At 42.3% G+C, this 22998-nt stretch overlaps 1 long non-coding RNA gene across 12 annotated transcripts in view; it reads left to right on the top strand.

The window, feature by feature from the left end:
- LOC114019268 overlaps positions 1-22998 on the top strand; it is a 97874-nt gene that overhangs the window by 65538 nt on the left and 9338 nt on the right. For 8 of the 12 annotated variants that reach the window (XR_006288543.1, XR_006288545.1, XR_006288539.1 and 5 more), the window contains one exon: positions 2901-2988. The exons of the other annotated variants lie outside the window; for them this stretch is intronic. This is a non-coding gene — a long non-coding RNA (uncharacterized LOC114019268). The remainder of the gene's footprint in view (positions 1-2900; positions 2989-22998) is intronic. 12 annotated transcript variants of the gene reach the window in all.

Here is a 22998-nt window from a genome sequence, read left to right as displayed (position 1 = left end):
GCTATGCCAAACAGCGCCCAGTGCTTTTCTTTCCTAGACTGGGCCAAACAGGCTAGCTAGGCAATAGCAAGACAATTTATTAAATAACTACAGTCCTAATGATTTATTTTTACTTTCTAATGATTATTTAAGAGATAAATGTATGGAACCACATGGAAAAACTTGAAGTTTTAATGAAAAAAAGCCTTAAAACAGGTTTGTTTTTTGAGAGTTTGTCAAAGTTTTGGGTAGGAGGACTGGAGCGGGATTCATTAACAAGCTGACTGTCAATAAGAAGAACGCGGAACTAACTGCTCTGTATTAATTTGTGAAAACTATATTTTGTCCAAGTGCTGTAAGGGATGTTTACTGTCTGACTGCGTGGAGTTAAGTCAAAAGGGGCTGCTCGGAAAAACAAAGCAAAAAAGGAAAATGACTAGAGATAAGACACTCCTGGCAAAACACTTTGGAGTTAAGAGAACATTGACTACGCTATTAATTGGGACAAGCCTACCTACCTTGGCTCCAGCAAAATAAAAATACCTATTTTACTAGGGATGGGAGCTGAAGATCAAAAGGACAGGAAACAGTTAAAAAGTCCCTCTCTCTAGAGAGGCTGATCAGTTGTGGGGACTGTCAGGGGGAGCAGGCTACCTCAGAGAGAGGATCTGTAGAAGGAGTCTGGAGCAGTTGGACCTAGATGGCCAACATTGTGTGTGTGTGAGATATCTGGGTAAATAGACTGTTTTATTATTTTGAAATCCTTGTTCCCTTATGCTATGTGGGGTCCTACTGTTAAGAATCAACAATAATTTGTTTAGAAAAAGCTACATGCAATATAGCCTTGATATACAATTGCTTGTATATAGCACTGGTCACACTTTGCAAAGGGCAGATCTTCAGGTACTGAAGCCAAGTTGGGCCTGTTGAAGCAATCATGGCTAGTACATAGGGATCTGTAACCCAGGTCCTGGGTGAAGAATGTGAGACCTGCATGAGTCCATGCCAAGAGAGGCAAGAGCTTAAGACTGGTCACGTGAGAGGTGCACTCAGAGAAAGACAGGGTGCACTCAGAGAAAGACAGGGTGCAGCTAACCTCGTAACCAAGACAGTCAGTCTTCTGGACTATGGGTGTTTGGGGGATTGCTAACGAATACATCACATGTTAAAAGGGAAAAGAAGGGCCATGGACTCAGCAACACTAGGTTAATACAGCCAACTACAGATGGATTAAAGAAGTGTTCACCAGTTGGTACCCCGTGAGTAAGGATGTGTTCAGAAGTCTGTGGACAGGTTGGGTTTTTTTGACTTCCTGACCTCACTTCATCAATATGCCCAATTTGTCACTCCAGGACAGCTGCTCTTTACAAAAGTGTTTCCAAAAGTGAAATCAAAGTCTTGGTTCAGAATAATTGGCCCTATCACAAAGGTGCTATTTTTTCCAGAGGTGATATTTCCTTAAGTGAGGTGATAACCAGAGGATCCCAGCTGTTTGGCATCCTGTGAAAGTCTGAGATTGTGGTGGAGGAACAAACAGACGAGTGCATTTCAATGTATTTTTATGTAATATATTGCAGTAGTTTTCTAAATAAAGTACAGTGGCTTTATAAATAATGAGTGGAATCAGTTCAATGATAGCAGCAGAGTATTAACTTCTGCTCAAGGGAGAACCAGGGCAGGCAGAAAACTAGATTTTAAAAGATACGTGGAGTAACTTGGGATATTTCAAAGGAAATATTCCCATCCCAAAAAAGGTGGTGATACAGATATTTCCATTGAATGTTTTTCTCTGATTCTGGTTTTTAGACCTGCCAACACTGAGCTGCTGTAAATAGAAGTTTGGCACTCAGCTATTAAGGTGATGGGGGACAAAAATACTTAGAAAGGACACATATTGCAGATAAACCTGGGATGATTCTTGATAGAACTGCAGCACTCGCTATTAAATTATGTAGATAATGTAGATGTGAATTTGGTTCTCAGGAACAGAGGGAATGAATAATTCTGGCTGGAGCCAGGCACTGTGCATTCAGGTGAAGTTGCTCCAAGTATCTTTTAAAATCTAGTTTCCCGCTGTCCTGTTTCTCCCTTGTGCAGGAGCTAATACTCTGCTGATATCACTGAACTCATTACACTCATTATCAAACCTAATGTTTAGAGCCAAGTTTTTAGAAGTGAAAGGTCAGTTTATTAACTCCATTGTGTCACTGTAGGGAGATTGTAAATGTCTGCACTGGACAAGAAAGACAGTTACAAATTGGGGAAGAGAACTGGTGTAATCTCACAGAAACACAGGAAAAGGAAATACCAGGTCGAGTGGCAATGCTCTGTGGGTTTGAATTTCCTTTCACAGTTTGATTAACTAAATACTACTATAAACAAACATTTAGGGCCAAATGTACAAAATAAAAGGATGAATCCATTTCTGATTGATTGTTTTGGCTTTTGCTGAAAAGGATGAAAAAGAAATCAGCTTTCAGTAACCATATCTCATTCCCGCCCCCGCCCCCCATATTTCCCCCTACCAACTGAAAATGAAGACTTTTCATAGATTCATTGAGTCCGAAGCCAGATGCTTGTGATCATCTAGCTTGACTTCCTGTATAACACAGGCCATATTACTTCCACCCCCCAATAATTCCTGCAGCATATATCTTTTAGAAAAACATCCAGTCCTGATTTTAAAATGGCCAGTGATGGAGAATCCACCATGACCTTTAGCAGTTTTTTTCCAATGGTTAATAATCAACGGTTAATTTCAGTTGGTCAGAGTGAATTTTCAATAAAACCAAAAATTTTTCGCTGGCTGGCCAAAATGTTTTCATTGCCAAAAATGAATAACATTCGGTTTCGATGGTCTTGTCAAAACCTTAAACAATTCTGTGGAAAAATTTCAACATAAAAGAAATCTTTCATTTCAGAATTTTTCACAAGAAACAAATATTTCCTGACCAGTGCTTCTAAATACCATCTGCATGCAGAACTGTTCAAGATGCACGTTCAAGGCAGGTAATTACAAAATACAATCACAGGCCTGCAATTTTGTTTTTATAATTTTTTTCAAAATGTGACTGAAATTCATCACTTACTTCTGGGATATACATTTATTAAATGTCCCATGCAATTGTGAGCATTAGTTTGCATCCCATTTCTGAATAATCTCATAAATAATACTTGGTGTCATCCCTAACGGGTGCCTAATCAATGCCAAGAATGATTACCTCTGGAGAGGTAACAATGTAGACTGTAACACTTGTTTTTGCATGTACACATGCACAGCCATGAAGGGTAGACAAACTGCATCTGAGACTATTTGACTAGTAGTTGTATGAATACTGATAGTGCCTAAATGCCTCAATCAGGATCAGGGCCAAGTTGTGCTAGGCGATGAATGGAGTAAGACACAGTCTGTGCCTTGAAGACCTTATGATTCATCCTGAAAACACTTAGCCATGTCCCTTTTGAGTCAAATTAAACATGTGCCTCTGGGCCCCAATCCTGCCACTGTATCTGCTTGGGCAGACTCCTAACATCAACGAGGATCCGTGTGGTGCAGCGGCCCTACTACCACATGCACCTGCAGGATCAGAGCCTGACCATCTGCAGGGCCTAAAATGACAAAAACCAGATGAAGGGTGAGGGAAAGAGAGACAAAATGACAGCAACGTGAGCAGGATGACGTGTTGTGTCAATATATAGGGCAAGTCATATGGTGTGATAGATCCTGTGATTTCTTCTGTTTTTTTCTGTATGGGAAGAAAGGGTTTGGCTTTTAGTTTTGCCTGTTGTCTATTTTATTATTTGCCTCTTACCCTCCCAATGCTTCTGCAGGAAAACTCTGCGGTCCTTGTGCCTCAAACAAGAAGGAGCCCCTTCCACAAGTGTGCTCGTATGTACAATAACCATCTATTTTGCTCTTCTGTATTTTAAGGTCTGTGAGCATGTCCAGCATAAAGCCCTAGTTTTAGGCATTTATAACTCGGCTGAAGAAAAACAACTCATTTAAACATTTCCAGAACAACTGCCCAGCCCTGTGTGGTGCTGATCACTTCAGCATTGACTGTGCTCAGGATGCAGCAGAAGAAGCTCACCAGTGCACTAATTCAGGCCCCGAGGGCTACATTCTGCACCCAAGTGAAATCAGTAGCAAAACTTCCCATTGATTTATAATACTTGTACAGTGTCAAGGCCCAAGTTCCCAATATCATCAATAATACGTGCATGGGGCACAAAGAGAAAAGTGTGTGTATCAAATATGCAGCATAAACTAGGTAAACAGAGCTAACTAGTCATGAGTGGTTTCAGAGTAGTAGCCGTGTTAGTCTGTATCTGCAAAAAGAAAAGGAGGACTTGTGGCACCTTAGAGACTAACACATTTATTTGAGCATAAGCTTTCGTGAGCTACAGCTCACTTCATCGGATGCATTCAGTGGAAAATACAGTGGGGAGATTTATATACAAAGGAAACATGAAACAATGGGTGTTACCATACACACTGTAACAAGAGTGATCAGATAAGGAGAGCTATTACCAGCAGGAGAGCGGGGGTGGGGTGGGAAACCTTTTGTATCATAATCAAGGTGGGCCATTTCCAGCAGTTGACAAGAACGTGTGAGGAACAGTGAGTGTATGTGTGTGGGGGGAAATAAACATGGGGAAATAGTTTTACTTTGTGTAATGACACATCCACTCCCAGTCTTTATTCAAGCCTAGGTTAATTGTATCCAGTTTGCAAATTAATTCCAATTCAGGAGTCTCTCCTTGGAGTCTGTTTTTGAAGTAAAAGAGGCTGCTAGGCAGCTCTCCAACACCACTTTCTACAAGCCATTACCCTCTGATCCCACTGAGGGCTACCAAAAGAAACTACACCATCTGCTCAAGAAACTCCCTGAAAAAGCACAAGAACAAATCCGCACAGACACACCCCTAGAACCCCGACCAGGGGTATTCTATCTGCTACCCAAGATCCATAAACCTGGAAATCCTGGACGCCCCATCATCTCAGGCATTGGCACCCTGACAGCAGGATTGTCTGGCTACGTAGACTCCCTCCTCAGGGCCTATGCTACCAGCACTCCCAGCTATCTTCGAGACACCACTGACTTCCTCAGGAAACTACAATCCATCAGTGATCTTCCAGAAAACACCATCCTGGCCACTATGGATGTAGAAGCCCTCTACACCAACATTCCACACAAAGATGGACTACAGGCCATCAGGAACAGTATCCCCAATAATGTCACGGCAAACCTGGTGGCTGAACTTTGTGACTTTGTCCTCATCCATAACTATTTCACATTTGGGGACAATGTATACCTTCAAATCAGCAGCACTGCTATGGGTACCCGCATGGCCCCACAGTATGCCAACATTTTTATGGCTGACTTAGAACAACGCTTCCTCAGCTCTCGTCCCCTAACGCCCCTCGTCTACTTGTGCTACATTGATGACATCTTCATCATCTGGACACATGGAAAAGAAGCCCTTGAGGAATTCCACCATGATTTCAACAATTTCCATCCCACCAGCAACCTCAGCCTGGACCAGTCCACACAAGAGATCCACTTCCTGGACGCTACGGTGCTAATAAGCGATGGTCACATAAACACCACCCTATACCGGAAACCTACTGACCGCTATTCCTACCTACATGCCTCCAGCTTTCATCCAGACCACACCAGACGATCCATTGTCTACAGCCAAGCTCTACGATACAACCGCATTTGCTCCAACCCGTCAGACAGAGACAAACACCTACAAGATCTCTATCAAGCATTCTTACAACTACAATACCTACCTGCTGAAGTGAAGAAACAGATTGACAGAGCCAGAAGAGTACCCAGAAGTTACCTACTACAGGACAGGCCCAACAAAGAAAGTAACAGATGCCACTAGCAGTCACCTTCAGCCCCCAACTAAAACCTCTCAAACGCATCATCAAGGATCTACAACCTATCCAGAAGGATGACCCATCACTCTCACAGATCTTGGGAGACAGGCCAGTCTTGCTCACAGACAGCCCCAATCCGAAGCAAATACTCACCAGCAACCACACACCACACAACAAAACCACTAACCCAGGAACCTATCCTTGCAACAAAGCCCGTTGCCAACTGTGCCCACATATCTATTCAGGGGACACCATCACAGGGCCTAATAACATCAGCCACACTATCAGAGGCTCGTTCACCTGCACATCTACCAATGTGATATATGCCATCATGTGCCAGCAATGCCCCTCTGCCATGTACATTGGTCAAACTGGACAGTCTCTACGTAAAAGAATAAATGGACACAAATCAGAAATCAAGAATTATAACATTCAAAAACCAGTTGGAGAACACTTCAATCTCTTTGGTCACTCGATTACAGACCTAAAAGTGGCAATTCTTCAACAAAAAAACTTCAAAAACAGACTCCAATGAGAGACTGCTGAATTGGAATTAATTTGCAAACTGGATACAATTAACTTAGGCTTGAATAAAGACTGGGAGTGGATGTGTCATTACACAAAGTAAAACTATTTCCCCCCACTGTTCCTCACACATTCTTGTCAATTGCTGGAAATGGCCCACCTTGATTATGACTAGAAAAGGTCCCCCCCCCCAACCTCCATTCTCCTGCTGGTAATAGGTCGCCTTACCTGATCACTCTAGTTACAGTGTGTATGGTAACACCCATTGTTTCATGTTCTCTGTATATATAAATCTCCCCACTGTATTTTCCACTGAATGCATCAGATGAAGTGAACTGTAGCTCATGAAAGCTTATGCTCAAATAAATTTGTTAGTTTCTAACGTGCCACAAGTACTCCTTTTCTAGTCATGAGTGGTGCTTTAAGCACTTACATTTTGTGTGGACAGCTATATTTCAAAATTTAGTTGTCAGAGTCAGCTTGCAACTTATACCAGCAAAGCTGTGCTTTAACTTGTACAACCTATTCCACCCAACCCAAGTGAAACAAGCCATATTGGTGAAAGCACTGTTTAGCTGCTGTAACTGCATCTACACTAGGAGGTTTTTGCCAGTACCGTTATGTAGCTCAGGGGTCACACCTTTTCACAACTGTCACCAATATAACTATGCAGTCAGAAGTCTGTAGTGTAGCCTTAGACTGCAACCACCTTGGAGCAGTGAATGTGTCTTTGCCTGTTTCTCTTTAAAGCAATTGGCACACTTTGTGGTGGTCAGAAACAGCTCAGCTCAAAGGTTGCTTTGCTCACCTGGGAACACAATGAGTCTTTGTAAGGTGGTCACAGCTGTCCCTCCATCTTTCTGGGATGGAGGCCACGACCCCACACTACAAGTCCTCTGGGAGGGCACAGTTTAGGAGGGGAATTAACACTGGGGTCTCTGCCACTCGGCAGGGTAGCACAGTCAGGAGGCTCTGGCCTGTAGTCAGGAGAGAGCAATAACGAGTCTATTAGCCCAGGCCTCAGACAGCACAGGGCAGCAAAGTCATGAGGCTCTGGCCTGTATTCAGGACAGAGTAATAATGAGTCTATAAGCCCAGGCCTCAAACAGGGTGGGGCAGGAAACAATCGGGGGTCCTGGTTCTGGCGGACCATCAACAATCTAAGCCTCTTGGCCTATGGTGGGGAGGCGGCCACCCCAGGGGTGGGATGGCAAAGGTAGCGGGACGTGGGCCCACCCGACTCCACTGCATCCCAACCCAGGGCCCTAACAGTGGTGGAGTGGTCTGCCACTGGGTCAACGGGGAAATCCAGCCTCAACATGCTGGCTAGCTGTCAGTCAGCAACACAGCCAAACTATAGTTGACTCTCCTGGGCTACTTCCTACACTCCTGTTGCGGGGGAGGGGTACCTGGGTCCAGGGGTCATCGTCTGTCTCATGGGGATAAGTGGATAAGCGCAGCCCCAGCAACTCCTCGCTGTCTTTGGTGACTGGCAGCTCTGGAAGTCCTTCCAGATCTCAGGCACTGAGTTACTCCTTAGGTTGCTGTTGGGTCTGAGCTCCAGCAGTGGGTGAGAGACGTCTTTCTCCTCTGGCGGCTCGTCCCCAATTGAGCTGGAGGGCCTGCCTTTTATACTTCCATTTCCTGTCCTGCCCTCTGCTTCTGGCGGGGCGGGCATGGGTGTCCCGGCTCTGCCCACCGGGGGTGTTTGCAGCTGTCCCTTTGTCCATCGGGGAGGGAGGCCAGGCCCCCTCACTACAGTCTGCCAATGTGCAAATTTCCATTGTTTGTGCTAGTGATGGGAAAATGGGAACTAGTCTGAGCTTCTCTGAGAGTTGAAAGAGTTCATTTAACTACCCCCTTACCTCTGTTTGCACACACCATGGGTATATCAGTATGGCAGAAAAAGACTTGTCAGTATCTCTAACCTGGCTGAAATTGAGAAGTACTGGAAGTCTCACATAAAATCCTGTTCTTGTGAGTTTTCCAGCCCAATTGTAAACCAAGGATTTAGATACCACAAGCTGCCACCAGTGCAAGCTTTAACAAACTTGTCTCAGGTGAGAGTGGTCGATCTCGCCACAACCTTTCAGGATTCTAAAGGCTGTGTGTGTGTGTGTGTGCGTGTGTGTGTGGAGGGGGGCGGGGCAGGAATAAGAATTACAAGATATCTGTGCAGGATTGGGAGTTGTCATCTGTTAATCCTCAGGAGAGAAATTGGGGAAGAACCTTCCTGAAGTTTCTAGATTGAGAAAGAACAGGCTTAGTGTCTTCTCACTCAACATGGTGGAGCAGAGAAACCTATTAGGAGACACAGGATTATTATTAGTATTTACTTTTGTGTTACCTTAGAGGTTAGAAGCCCATCTCATGCCTGTGAGGTTTCCATTTCTTTAGGAAAGCACATAGAAGTCTGAACTCCAACTTTGAGGTTGAGTGACAACAGGCTTTGAGTATTTTCTCTCTTTTTTTAATAAATAAATTATTTTGGTTACTAGCTAGCATTAAAAAGGGGTTTTATTACTGAGTTAGAGTAACCCATGAGTTCGAAAAATTTCATTGTACCATATTAGGCACATAACTGGTGGGCACCAAAAGGGTATATGTAGATGCTGGGTATGGTGCAGTTTTTCTACATCATGTAATGCTTAAATGTTATTGGGCATCAGATCTGAAAAAAAAAAATCATAAAATGACAAAAAGGGCCACAACTTGTAAAAAGTATCAGAGGGGTAGCTGTATTAGTCTGGATCTGTAAAAGCAGCAAAGAGTCCTGTGGCACCTTATAGACTAACTGACGTATTGGAGCATGAGCTTTCGTGGGTGAATACATGCATCCAATGAAGTGGGTATTCACCAATGAAAGCTTATGCTCCAATACATCTGTTAGTCTATAAGGTGCCACAGGACTCTGCATCTTGTATAAAGAGTTTCATTTTGACCAAAATTGGCAGAAAGCTACTAAAAACAATTGATAATGCAACTATGTACTCAAAATAGTACAGTTTTGGAAAGTTTGGGAACTATTTAGCTCCAGATGATATATTCTATGCATTTGCCTCTGCCTTTTTGTCTTCGGTTAAAGCAAAAGTCTGTAATCATGTGACAGTGTGAGCTTGTAGATTATCAGTGTCATTATTTGTAGAATGCACTGATATGAGAAAAGTTTTTCTGTCTGCTATTTTTATGAAGTTATGCAGATAATAAGACCTTTACCCCTAGTTATAAAATAGTTTTGATGTTTAAAATGCTCTGGCAGATGTCACAAACAGTTCCCAGTCACACCAACAGTTCATGGACACTTACGTTACCCAAGGCAAAATCTGTTCAGATAAATTTCTGTTCTGGGAAAACTATGTGACAGATTTCTCCCAACTATTGATGGATTATGTAGCAGCAAAGAGAGATGATAACAAATCTGTGGAGCTTGAGACATTTGCAAAGACGATTCCTCTTGACTTCCAGTGTGGTCATGTGAATTATGCTAGATGGGGTTGTGTGAACATAGCAGAAGCCAGATTTCTGGAGGAGAAGCCAGTTATATATCATGCCCTTGTTGATAGCCAGGAAGCAGTATGCTAGACTACCAGACCCTTCAGTGATGCATGGCATGACATGGCCATCAAGCAATCTCTCACTGGCAGACTGTGGGAAGCATCAGCATCTTTTCACAAAAGATAAGGCTCTGACCAACTGTTACCTAACTGCACATTTTAAGGTAGCTGTAACAGCTGTGAGAAAACAAATGTGTGGAATGCAGCCTTCAGCAACTCTCCACAAAGAAGCGACCACAAAATGCATGGCTGCAGATGAAACTACTGTCCAAGATATTCTACATTTGATTGAAAGAATGACAGATCCTTTTAGCATTGAACCTGGGACAAACCCAGACAGACAGCTATTTGTGAACATTGCAATGTCTATTGTGGCCCCCCCCTAAAATTGCAGAAAGTTTGTACATGATAAGAGAGGATGGTACACAAGAAATGAAGCAGTTTGTAACCAGTAGGCTGCAAAGAGGTGAGGTAGACTTCTTTGATCCCATAAAAAGGCATAATCTCAAATCATCTGGTAATCTCAACAAAACAAAAGCAGCAGCAGACTCCACAAGCAATAACTATTGATTCTCAAAAAGAAGAGGAGTACTTGTGGCACCTTAGAAACTAACAAATTCAGCAAGTTGACAGGTATTGCCCAGTCCAGAGATGTTGATATCCAGGGTTTGATGAAGTATGAGCTGGCATCTGTCCACCGTTCCCTCTTCAACTTGGATGGATCTCTAAGAAAGACCAAAAAGAGCAACACCCTGTCTTGGCTGGAGAAAAAAAAAATCTGTCAATGGGCTGTCAAAAAAATCTGTCAATGCTACCAGCATCACTGAGCCAGCATTAATCATTACTGACCTCATGATGCTTCTGCAGATAGTATACACTAATACTGGGGAGTTGTCTGAGCAACTGTTGAATAATCTCCTTGGACTAAAATGTCAATACACTGCTGTTGTTAGTGACAATTATGCAAATAAAGAATCAATCAAGTCTGGTGAAAGAGCTTGCAGGGGGAATGTCCAAATGCAAGAAGTTCAGAACCTCACTATGTTAACACCATTACCAAAGCAATGCTTAAATATGATATCAAATTCTAAGAATAAAACAAACATGGTAAACTTTCTCCAAAGTGACTGTATCATGAAGGGCAAACAGAGATTGTCACCTAGTCATGAAGTGTATCTTGCTGGTGGATTTTATGACTTCTCATGAGCAATGAAAGTAATGCCGGGCAACCATTCTGCAGTACTAGACTAGAAGCAGATCATGAAGAAGCGAATTTAAAGATGTTCTGGCATGTTGCTCACACACACACACAAAAAAAGCAGCATTTGCAGTAAACAGGGTGCTAAAGTGGAACTTGAACTCAGGTGTTGCATCTGTGTCAAAGATATTGCTCTATTCATGGGGATAGATAAATTTGACGTCAAAACTAGCATTGGCCAAAAGAAGAGATTCACTCCCATGCATAGAGTGGCTATGGAGCTGGGAACAGACATATGCCAAACATTCATGCTGTCAGTGGATGTGACTACCTCAGCTTTCAGTTGCATAGGAAAAAAGAGATACCTGAAGACAGCACCCAGAGCTCATGTAGGGATTGAAACATTTTGAGAGCAGGACATCTCAAATAGAAGAAGTGACAGAGGCAGTCTGTGTCTCACTGGTATCTTTATTGTACGGTGGTAAGAAGTAAGTATCTCTGGATAATGTGCACTATGAGTTGTTTGCTAAGAAGAACAAAGCAAGAGAAAAACTGCCACCAACAATGGACTCCTTCAGGCAGCACCTCTAATGTGCAAATTATCAGACATACACATGGACTCATGCAACAGTTCGGTATCTTCAAGTGTTCGCTGTCAACAATGGGTGGGTGATAGATAGCAAGGGATATCTTGTTCTGAACATGATGGTGCTGCTACCCCTCTTGTTCCAGAAGCCATCCTGACCTTTGACCCTAACCATGCACCTGTGACAGTGACGAGTGTAGCAAGAGAGTGTTGAACACATCAGACACAGTTTCTGAGGGGGAATAGAATCATAGAATATCAGGGTTGGAAGGGACCTAAGGAGGTCATCTAGTCCATCCCCCTGCTCAAAGCAGAACCAACTAAATCATCCCAGCCAGGGCTTTGTCAAGCCTGACCTTAAAAACCTCTAAGGAAGGAGATTCCACCACCTCCCTAAGGAACCCATTCCAACGCTTCATCACCCTCCTAGTGAAAAAGTTTTTCCTAAGTCACCACACTTAGAGCTCAGCAATACCAGTTTCTTTGAGCCAACCACTGTTCTCCCTGTGGAAGCATGCAGGGGAATACTATCGCAGGCTACAGTGCTTAATTTTTGCCGGGGCTTGTGGGCAACCCCGGCACCTCTTGGCTTGGCATGTCATCCCCCTAGGGGGGCTGCGAGGAGCAACAAGAGGTCAATTTCCTCACATTGGCACAGGAGGGGGGTGCAGGGATGAGGAACGCAGTACGGGGTGAGGGTACTTTCCGGCTGCCTCGCAATGTTTCATTTTTGTCAGGGCTGAGCCCCAGAACCTCTTGATTTGGCAGGTCATCCTCTGCACCCTCCTCGGGGGCTGTGAGTGGGGAGAGGCACAATGACAGCAGGCAATCCGGGACTCCCAGGTGGGCGCAGCAGGAGGGTGCAGGGATTAGGGATGAAGAGGGGTGTGCACAGGTGAGGGGCACAGGAGGGGGATGGAAGTGCTCTCCAGTTGCCCAGCCAGTGATTAATTTGTGCTGTATCAGGTCAGTTAGAGAAGGAGGCTGCTGCTTCTGCAAAGTAAGTTTGTATGGATTCCTAACTTACTTTGCAGAAGCAGCTGCCTCCATCTCCAACTGACCAGATGTGGCAATGAAGTTGGCAGAGGTTTCCTAAATTGCTTGACTGCGTAAACTGAGACGATAGGAGCACTGCCTGTCTTCATCTATCACCTCCCCTTTCTCTTCATTGGGGGCGGGAGGGAAGGGAATATAGGCTCTGGAAGACGGGGAAGTAGCCTCATAGGCTATGAGCTGAAGAAATGTTTCAGTTATCTGCAAATTACTGTGACTATATTTGTGAGTAAGGGTATTGCATTAGACATTGGATAGCTCATAGTTATATCTAGGGGTTACATAAGAGTACATGGTTATACTTTGTTATTCACATGATATATTCATACAAGACATTCTACAGTCCTTACATAATGGTAATGACTCTTAGAAGTAGCTTACATGTATTGTCATTGTATTCAGTGATAGAAACAAGATTATTACAGTTGTACCACATGTGCTTTAGACTTGTGTCTTCAGCAAAGCAGATAACATCAAAAATATATGTTTTATAATTAGGGGGATAGGGATTTTATTATGTGTATAAGTTTGTAAAAATAGTAGACAGAAATACTTCTGAAATCAATCCATTCTACAAATAATGACAGATATTTTGATGTATTACATGATACAAACAAGCTCACATAGTCATGTGACTTTTGATTTAACTGAAGGCAAAAAAGTAGAGGCAAATGCATAGAATATATCAGCTGGGGCTAAATAGTTCCCAAACTTTCCAAAACAGTACATAGTTGGATTATCAATTGTATTTAGTAGCTTTCTGCCATTTTTGGTCAAAATGAAACTCTTTCTACAAATTGTGGCCCGTTTTGTGATTTTATGATGTTTTTCAGATTGGATGTCCGATAACATTTAAACATTACATGATATAGAAAAACTGCACCACTTCCAGCATCTACATCCATCCGGATGCTGAACCCAGTGCCTAACATTGATAGCAATGACCTTTTTCTAGCTGATGAGTTACTTCTCAGCGCCCAGAATGGGTCCGGTCTGGTAGACTAATCATGGTTGTTTACCTGGTATATCAGTTCTAAGTGCCTTTCTGTAACATGCAACAGTGGAGAGGCAGGAGAAGGACATTTTTTCCAGAATTATATTTTTCCCCCAGTGAGAATTTATTTTCAGGCAATGTAGTGTCACTTCAAAGTTTCCTTTCTTTGTGCCTGCTCACAACCTCTGACAATCCCAGTTTTGAGCTTAGTGTATATCAGGTGTAAATGTGTGCATGTGTGTGTGTAATGTGCCAGCTTTTCTAGAGACTTTTTTCTGGCTATTCTCCAGGAAATTAGATGTCACCAAATTGAAGGAAGTCAAATTTCTTCACTTCTCTGTAGACAGTGTCACAATAGTGTGGGCCCAAATTTTGACCTTCAGCCTGCTGAAATTCAGTGTTTTTAACTGTATTAGTGGGTGTGAACACAGATGGCTTGAAAGTACATGCACAGAGTTTTCAGGAACTCCTGTGAAGTGAAATCCAAGTCTCATACAACTACTGCTACTTTATTTTTGCTTATAACTAGGTTTGAAAAGTGACATAACTAGATTTCTTGAAAATAATTTCTTAAAGCTGAATCACTGCTAGCATCCCTGTAAAAGCCAAACCAGCCGGCAGTATGCATGAGCCGGGGAAAGTAATAACCAAGGAAGCAGACTTCAGTTTCAAGCTTCTATGGAGTTTCTATAAGCAGTGGGAAAAAACAGATTAAAAATGATGAAAGATACCTTGACAGCCCTTTTCAATTATTTACTGGGCAAAGATGATAATGGATGAAGAAAATGTACTGTATCTGCAGCAGTTTGTGCCAGGGTTTGTGGCTCACAATAAAAAAAGAGAGATGGACTGTTAAGAAGTTAAGGTAAAAATGTAAATATCTTCTTTAAAACAAATGATACTTACTGTGTGTTTATTGTATTGGGTAGAATAATAGCATGCGGTGTGGGGATTTAGCTATATGATGCTCAATAAGGTTAATGGAAGCAACATGACCAAATCCTCATACATCATATTGATAATTTCCCCTGTATGTCCGAATGTTTAGGGCTTCAGGGAACCTCGGTCCAGGAAATGACAATGCCATTTATTTCTAGATGTTAAAACAAAAGTAGTATTTAATGAGACTGTCTGTTTTTGGCTCTGCTTTAAGACAAGGGAACCGTTTATGCTCTCAGCCGGGCTATTTAGACATTGTGATTTGAATAATGACTTCTACCTCTTAAGTATTTCCAAACTCAAAAAGAAAAAGGGAAGGTTAAAAAATCAAACTTCCTGTGTACACTGGGGCTAAAAGCATGTTGCCTCATCTCATTTTAACCTGGGTTTAAAACTCAGCAAGCTTCCTCAGGGTAAACATAACTTATCCCCCTCTCTCTCTCTTCACCCATGCAATGTGAAAGGGCCAAAGTATGTTTAAGCTGAGTTGAGAAATAGTGTTCTGTCTTTTCCCAGTCTATACCAGTTGTTGTGGGTAGGAGGACTGGACACTGAACTAAATTGAAGCTTGAAGAGTTTGAAACAGCTTTTAAAGATTACAGAGGCTGCAGTGCAGCAACAATGGAAAGTAACATCAGATATTTGCATGGGGGAAGAGAAAAATAGACAGAAATCAGCACATACTCACACTTGTTGCTGGCCTGAAGAAACAGAAACAGAAGCAGCAGGGAGGCAACGTTGTTTCAGGGAGTCCTGTATTCTGTGTGTGTGTGAGGCCAAATCTGAATTACCTCAGAGGGGCCTATATGGCTTGTTGTACATCTGTTACCTGCAGCTCATATGTGGTAGAGCCTCAATGGGTCCAGAGCAGCTCCAGCCCCATCAAGAGTATGTGAGTGGGACACTACAGATAATATACAGAATCTATATTGTGGCTGTTAGTGGGGTTATTTGGCGGGTTTAACCCCAACATCCCCTAACGTTCAGCCACACTGGCTATATATATACCATATCACTCTCTGCAATATAACACTCCTTTCTGTGCTTTCAATCCACATTTTTCTCCCAAATTCAGGAGTACTTTAGCCACTTGAGGAAAATGTCCTGATTAGACTCTGAAAGGGTCATTGCAATCTCTGGATTCTATGAGTGATTTCTGGATGACACCAAGATATATGTTTGTTTCTGTGCATACCTCCTGTCACAGTTCAGGGCAACTGCACCTGTACTTCCCTGTCATAGTCCCTAAAGGGCACAGACTCTAAGCTTCTGGCTCTGTGGCCATCAATGCATCTCTCTTCCTCCTGCGTGGGGTTTTTCCAGACTGCACAGCTCCCCTATCTATACTGTGATGCTCCCAGCAAGCGTAGTGCTTTGCTTTCTCTTTGCAGGCTATGAATAACATAACTGACAGCAGTGATGAGCTACCACACAGCTCTTTAAAAGAAAGCACATTTATTCTTAAGGAGAAAGGATTACAGAAAAAACATATTAAAAACAATAAAAGAACCTAAAAGAAAAGTGCTAATAAACTTACCAGAGATCACCCCCAGCTGCAAGAAGGACTATGGTAGGAGTCAGTCCTTCCAACTCCAACAAGGGGTTTTTTGTGGTTATGTCAGAGGTTGACTGTGTGATCCGGGCTGGCAGTACCGCCTCATGCCTAATGGCGAGTGTCCCAAGGCTGCTTCACCTAGTGGCTACAGTTCAGGGAGCACTGGGGTTGAGTGGGGTAGAGGAACCCAGGCCCACCCTACCCCACTGGATTCTGAGCCAGGACCCTTCAAAACAATAGCCCCTGTGTTGGGCCTAGAGTCTGGTGCCCTTATGCATGTTCCCTGGGTCACTTCCTCCCCTCTGGCATCATCATGCGTTGTACTGATGGGGGTCCTTCCTGTGTTCCTCTCTGGAGCCTCTTCTGGTAGTGACAGCGAGTTGTTACCCTTGGCTCTCACAGCCGAAGGCCCTCCTTGGCTTGGCTACGAGGCTTGGTCCTGGTGGTGTGGAACCCTGGTGGCTTCCTGACAGGAGTCTGCTGAACCCAACTGCTTTCCTCCTCAGTCAGCCCAGACTGAACTGAGCTGCTCCCTTTTGAATGCTGCCACCACTGGGAGCCTGCCCAGCAGAGGTAAGGTGGCTTCCTGTGTCCAGAGTAGCTCCTTAACTCTCACCTTACAATGCAGGGTTGATACACCCCATCACAGGTTACAAATTCATAACAGCCTTAGTTCAGAACCAACACCCCCATTAATAGTTCAGTCTTTCCTTTATACTCCTTGGAACTTTGAGCTTCAGATTTCAGGAACAGGTAATCAGCAGATAATGGTCCTTCCCTCATGGCGTAACTTCAAAAGCCTGGGTTTGCATTCACCTCCCGCTAGAAATGTTATGTACAATCCTGGCCCACAATAATACAAAAACTTTGCATTTACTATATTGGACTCCAAAGACAAACTTAATTCAATAAGATTTTTCAAGGATATTGCAGGAAATTGCCATATCTGTCACCCCCCCCCCCGACAAGCATTCTCTCTGGAAAAGTATGTGCCAAGTGCCCAATTATGCAGAGAAACAAAACAGGACTACCAAGCATGACAGACATGAGAAGGAGTTGGAAAGGGGAAAAAAATGTCAAAAGCAAGCTCTGGAAATGTGGTCTGTAATCTTTCTATTTTATGGCAATGGAAACAGGTATGACTCATGGTCAAGAGAGCGATGAGAGGAAATATACCACCTTTCACATGCCATCTCTGTTTGGGCAGAGCGCTGACCAATCACTTAGGCAAAACCCTGAAAGATTAGGTTGTATATATAAATACACATTTTTTTCTGTATTTTTCTCAATGCATGCCATATGGACATTTGAGTGCTTCCTACCAATTTGCCTCAGATGATCATGACCAAGGAACAGGAAAATTGGAATGTAAAAAGGATTTTGTTAATAAGCTCTTTTAAATGACACTTTTATAGTCCACCTCTCAAAGGAGTACAGTGCCAACTTTGTTGTGAGGCAGATGGTAGTGAAAAAGGTAGATGCGACTCTGATAATTTAGCAGGCAAATTAATGTATGTGACAGTAACCAGCCTCCAAATTGGGTTTATTGACTCATTACAGTTTCTCTAAAATGCCAAAGTTTTATATTTTAAAGAAGCTGGAGGTTATTTTCACAGGTTTAAAAAAAGAAAATTGAACAAATCCAAAGCTGCAGAAGGTCTGCATTAAAGCTATGTAGCTTGAGATCAAGGATTTCATAGATGAGCTAAGAATCTTGAGGAAATCCCAAATGGTGATCAAACTCACTTTTTCCAAATGTAAGTGGTTTTAGTTTATTAGTAATGCCACCCAAAGGTCAGTGCAATTAAATATTAATACTGAACCTGTAAGTGGGGAAAACAAACGGACATTTTATGATGATCGATTCCACCAGCATTTGGATACTTAAACATTCATCATTTAAAGAAATTCCTAAGCCACCTTCAGTTTACAAAAAATCAGAAGTTCACAGTGAAAAGCAACCATTGGCCCTTGGCCTACCTGTTCTGCTTTCAAAGTTTTATGCCAAGATATCGCTCCATATAAACTACTAAATACCCTCCTTTGGAGAACTCTGTAGTTTGACACAACAGACTAGATTAAAGGATAACATTGTAGCTTTAACTTTCAAACTCTTGTAATTCATTTAGGCAAACACATTTCTGCTTTACCCTCCTCCCTTTCTGCATTTATCTGTTTATTCACTTGTGAACTGTTTAAATCCTAGATTGTGAGTTCACTGGGACAAGGATTTACTTTGTTGTTACAGTGCCTAATCAATGGTGCCCTAATATCTGTCTGGGGTCCTTAGTGCTATCACACTAGAATAATAACTAATAACAATCCTAATTTTGTTGGTTTAAATCTCACTGCTTCCCTTATTTGAAAGCAGTTATTTCTGGTGTGGTGCTGTAAATCAGAGATGTATATATGTACACACACACACATACACATGAAATCAGAGGAGATTTTAAAAGGTTTCTTTAGAATTATAGTGCTAAAAGCTATTCAACTCTATTATACTGGTATAGAGAACTCTGATCTTAATTATGAGAGAAGCTTGTATGACAAGTCATGAAATAGTCCCAATCGGGTATACACACCAAAATTAAAAGCTTAACACACTGATGGTGGACTGGTGCAAGGATGTGGTGCAAAGGAAAGCATGGGCTTGAATATCAAAGAGTGAGTTCTATTAGACTGTAGAAAGTTTCCCAAGGGAAGCTGTGGAAGACCAATGACTTGAGTAATCTAGAATTATTCAGGATGAAGCCTGAAAGAGTCTATTGTGGGGGGCAAATAAGTATCGGCAGGGAGATGAAGAAGAGTTATTAAATTCAATAAGCACACACCTGCTACAGCAAGCACAAGAAAAAAAAGGAGAAGGAGGTGGAAGTATGTTGGGGTTATGGGCAGTGGCTTCCTACATAACACTAATCCACAAAAGTATTAGAAGAGATGTATTCCTGCAATATCTTATAGTAGCCAGTCACACAAGTTAGAAGAACCTGAAGCATATGCTGGGGCTAAGGCTTCTTTCCCTCAACAGTTTCCTTAGGGAAGAAAAAAAGCTGTTTTGATGCAATGCAGTTTAGCTCTATCTGCTACAGCTAGCTAGGGTTTTTCTGTCAATGACTGTATTACCTTATAGCTTATCCCACCACTGGTTTGAATAAAGGGAATAGCAAATAAAGGATGGTGGTGGGGAAGAAGCATGTGTCTTTAAATAAGAAACAAGTTGCCACCCATTATTGCCTCAGTTTTTGGGTGCCCGCCTTGATACCTCAAAGGCACCTGAGCACCCACTCTCTGAAGATCAGGCCCCTTTGAAGCACCTCAAGTTGGGCACCCAAAATGGAGGCATCCAAAACAACTAGTCACTTTAGAAAATCTTGCCCAAGTTTTCTTTTCCATTTAGCCCACAAAAGATATTGTTTTTGTTTTGCTAAGAGAAACAGTTCAAGGAGCTTTGCTTAAAGTGAAAACAATGAAAAAGAAATTCACTTCATGGTGGGCGAAATGTGCATTGGACAAAGCAGCAGGAGGAAAGAAAAACTTAGGTAAGAAAAAGAACGAAAACTAGAGAATAATGTAAGCCCAGATGGTCCTCAGTGCAAGAATAATCCATGTAGTAAAGTGTAAATATTGTGAGAGAACCCTTATGGATCTGCCAAGAATTTTTTTCATGGTGGGAGTAGAGGAGTTTGGCACTGTTAGGGTTCCCTCCCCACTCTGAACTCTACGGTACAGATGTGGGGACCCGCATGAAAGACCTCCTAAGCTTATTTCTACCAGCTTAGGTTAAAAACTTCCCCAAGGCACAAATTCTTTCTTGTCCTTGGACGGTATTGCTGCCACCACCAAGTGAGTTAGACAAAGATTTAGGACAAGGACCACTTGGAGTTCCTGTTTTCCCAAAATATCCCCCCAAGCCCCTTCACCCCCTTTCCTGGGGAGGCTTGAGAGTAAACAAGGTGAGCACAGACCAAACCCTTGGGTTTTTAAGACACTAAAAACCCCAATCAGATTCTTAAAAACAGAACTTTATTATAAAGAAAAAAAGTAAAAGAAGCACCTCTGTAAAATCAGGATGGAAGGTAATTTTACAGGGTAATAAGATTTAAAACACAGAGGATTTCCCTCTAGGCAAAACTTTAAAGTTACAAAAAACAGTAATAAATCTTCCTCTTAGCATAGGGAAAATTTACAAGCTAAAACAAAAGATACTCTAATGCATTTCCTTGCTATTACTTACTATTTCTGTAATTTTAGATGTATCATTTAGTAGGAGCTGGATTACTTGCTTGGTTTCTCTATTTGTCTTTGAGACAACAAAAAAGAACACAAACAACCCCCCGCCCAGATTTGAAAGTATCTTCTTTCCCCATTGGTCCTTCTGGTCAGGTGCCACTTGGTTAATGGAAGTGATTAACCCTTTACAGGTAAAGGAGGAATTTTATGCTACCCTTAGCTGTATGTTTATGACAGGCACCTTAGGGCTTGTCTTCACTACTGAGGAGATGGACTCTGCTGCAATCGATGCAGCAGGTGTCAATTTAGCAGGTCTAATTAAGACCCACTAAATCGATAGCAGAGCACTCTCCGGTTGACTCCAGTACTCCAACCCCCTGAGAAGAGTAAGGTAAGTCAACTGGAGAGCATCTCTCGTTGACACAGCACAGTGAAGACACCAGGGTAAGTTGACCTGAGCTATGTCAACTCCAGCTACTTTAGTCACATAGCTGGAGTAGCGTAACTTAGGTCAACTTACCCTGGTAGTGAAGACAACCCCTAGAATCCAAAGGGTATCATGAGGTCTACACAGGTCTTCTAGGTCAGCTCCAGGCTAGGGCCACCCACACAATTCCTGTGGCTTTACCTCAGCTGCACTCACCTGCCTAGCTCCTTTGTTGCAATAATTTACTGGAAGTTCCAGGGACTCCTCAGACAGCACAGAGTGGGGAAACTAAAAAGTAATCAGTCAATATGTTGTACTGACACTCTCTTTCCCTTTCCTTTCACTTCAGTCTAATGCTTTCAGACCAGACCCCATCTCCCCTCCCTACAAGCATCCTTCTAGCCTCTTTAATCTCTAGAGTCTGACCTTACCTCTAGACTTTACTCACCCAATACTGATGCCATGGAACACCTAGGTGCAACAAGAAATCCTGTTGGCGATTCCTCACCAAGATGGTGGGAACAGTATGTGTCTTGTCCTCCTACCTAAGGATATCTAAGCCATGGTGGTGCCTCTCTGAGGTTTCAGAAGGATGTGTTATGATATGACAGAAATAGCCCTTTTCAGGTGGAGCTCAGCCTTTTCCATCCCTTTGTGAAGGCAGTAATTTGAGTCTCAAATAAGAGCGAGGAGAGAATGGTGAAGATGTGGAGAGTAAAACCTCTGTGGGATGGGGTACACACAACACAAGTGGATTCACTAGTGTTCTTTTCAAGTCTGATTTGGATTGTTATACAAGTCCATCAGTATCTAAGTATTTATTTTTCCTTGGATGACTGATAAAATAACAATTTCTTAGAAAAACTACTTTGATGCTATAAAGGACTGACAAAGCCTTAGTACTTTTCCCTTCTATAGATCAATCTAGCCACAGGTGGTGCTAGTGTAATGCTTTCTTTTAGCATATAACGATTTTAACCAAAATAATATGTAAGAGTTTGCAGCTAACTCATGCATGTTTTACTAACACATTTACTATACACAGATTCAGACATACCAGCAGACTTGGGTTGAAACATAAAGCTTATCAATATTAGGAACCAATTAAAGTCTTCCATCTGCAACAAGGGAAGTGATTTTTCTAACTATTTTGCAGAGCAAGACTCAGCTGTAGTATTTATCACGCAACTCAAGTGGTCTGTAAATGTAATTAAAATAATTTCCATGAGAATTATTAGCAGTTTGTAACTAACTTGATTAATGGGAACCCACTGGCTAGCCTGGTGATTCGGGTACACACTGAGGAGCTGGGAGACCAAAATTCAAGTCCCTGCTCTGGTGATCAATTATTTATAAAAAGTGGAATAGTTTCAAAAACTATTGATTGGTACCAGAATATTCCGTAGCCTAGTGGTTTGGGCACACAGCTGAGAAGTAGGAGACCCAAGTGGAAATACCTTCTTAGGCAGAGAGGCGAACTGAACCTGAGCTTCTCACATCCTTGGTAAGTACCGTAACCTCTGGGCTAAGGTTATAGGAAGGGTGGCATTCCTCCTCTTCCCATCACACCCACCCTCCCGTTTTCTGAATCTAACCTTTTAAAAGGAATCAAAAAATCAATTTCAGGTTGAATAAAACATGATTCATAGATTCCAAGGCCAGAAGGGATCATTGCGATCATCTACTCTGACCTCCTGTCTAATACAGGCCATGGATATAATTCCTAGAGCCGATCTTTTATAAAAACATGCAATCTTGGTTTAAAAATGGTCAGTGATGGAGAATCCACCATGACCCTTGGTAAATTATTCCATTGGTTAATTACTCTTACTGTTAGAGCCCATTATTAAATATTTGTTCTCCATGTAGGTACTTATAGGCCGTAATCAAGTACTCTCTTAACCTTTTCTTTGTTAAGCTAATAGATTGATCTTCTTGAGTTTATCTCTATAAGGCATATGTTCTAATCCTTTAATCATTCTCCCAAATCTTCTCTGAACTCTCTCCAATTTATCAACTTTTTTCTTGAATTGTGGACACCAGGACTGGACACAATATTCCAGCAGAA

The sequence above is a fragment of the Chelonia mydas genome, chromosome 2, assembly GCF_015237465.2.
Source record: "Chelonia mydas isolate rCheMyd1 chromosome 2, rCheMyd1.pri.v2, whole genome shotgun sequence".
In the NCBI taxonomy this organism is placed as follows: Eukaryota; Metazoa; Chordata; order Testudines; family Cheloniidae; genus Chelonia; species Chelonia mydas.
This window is presented reverse-complemented; position numbering and strand designations above follow the sequence as displayed.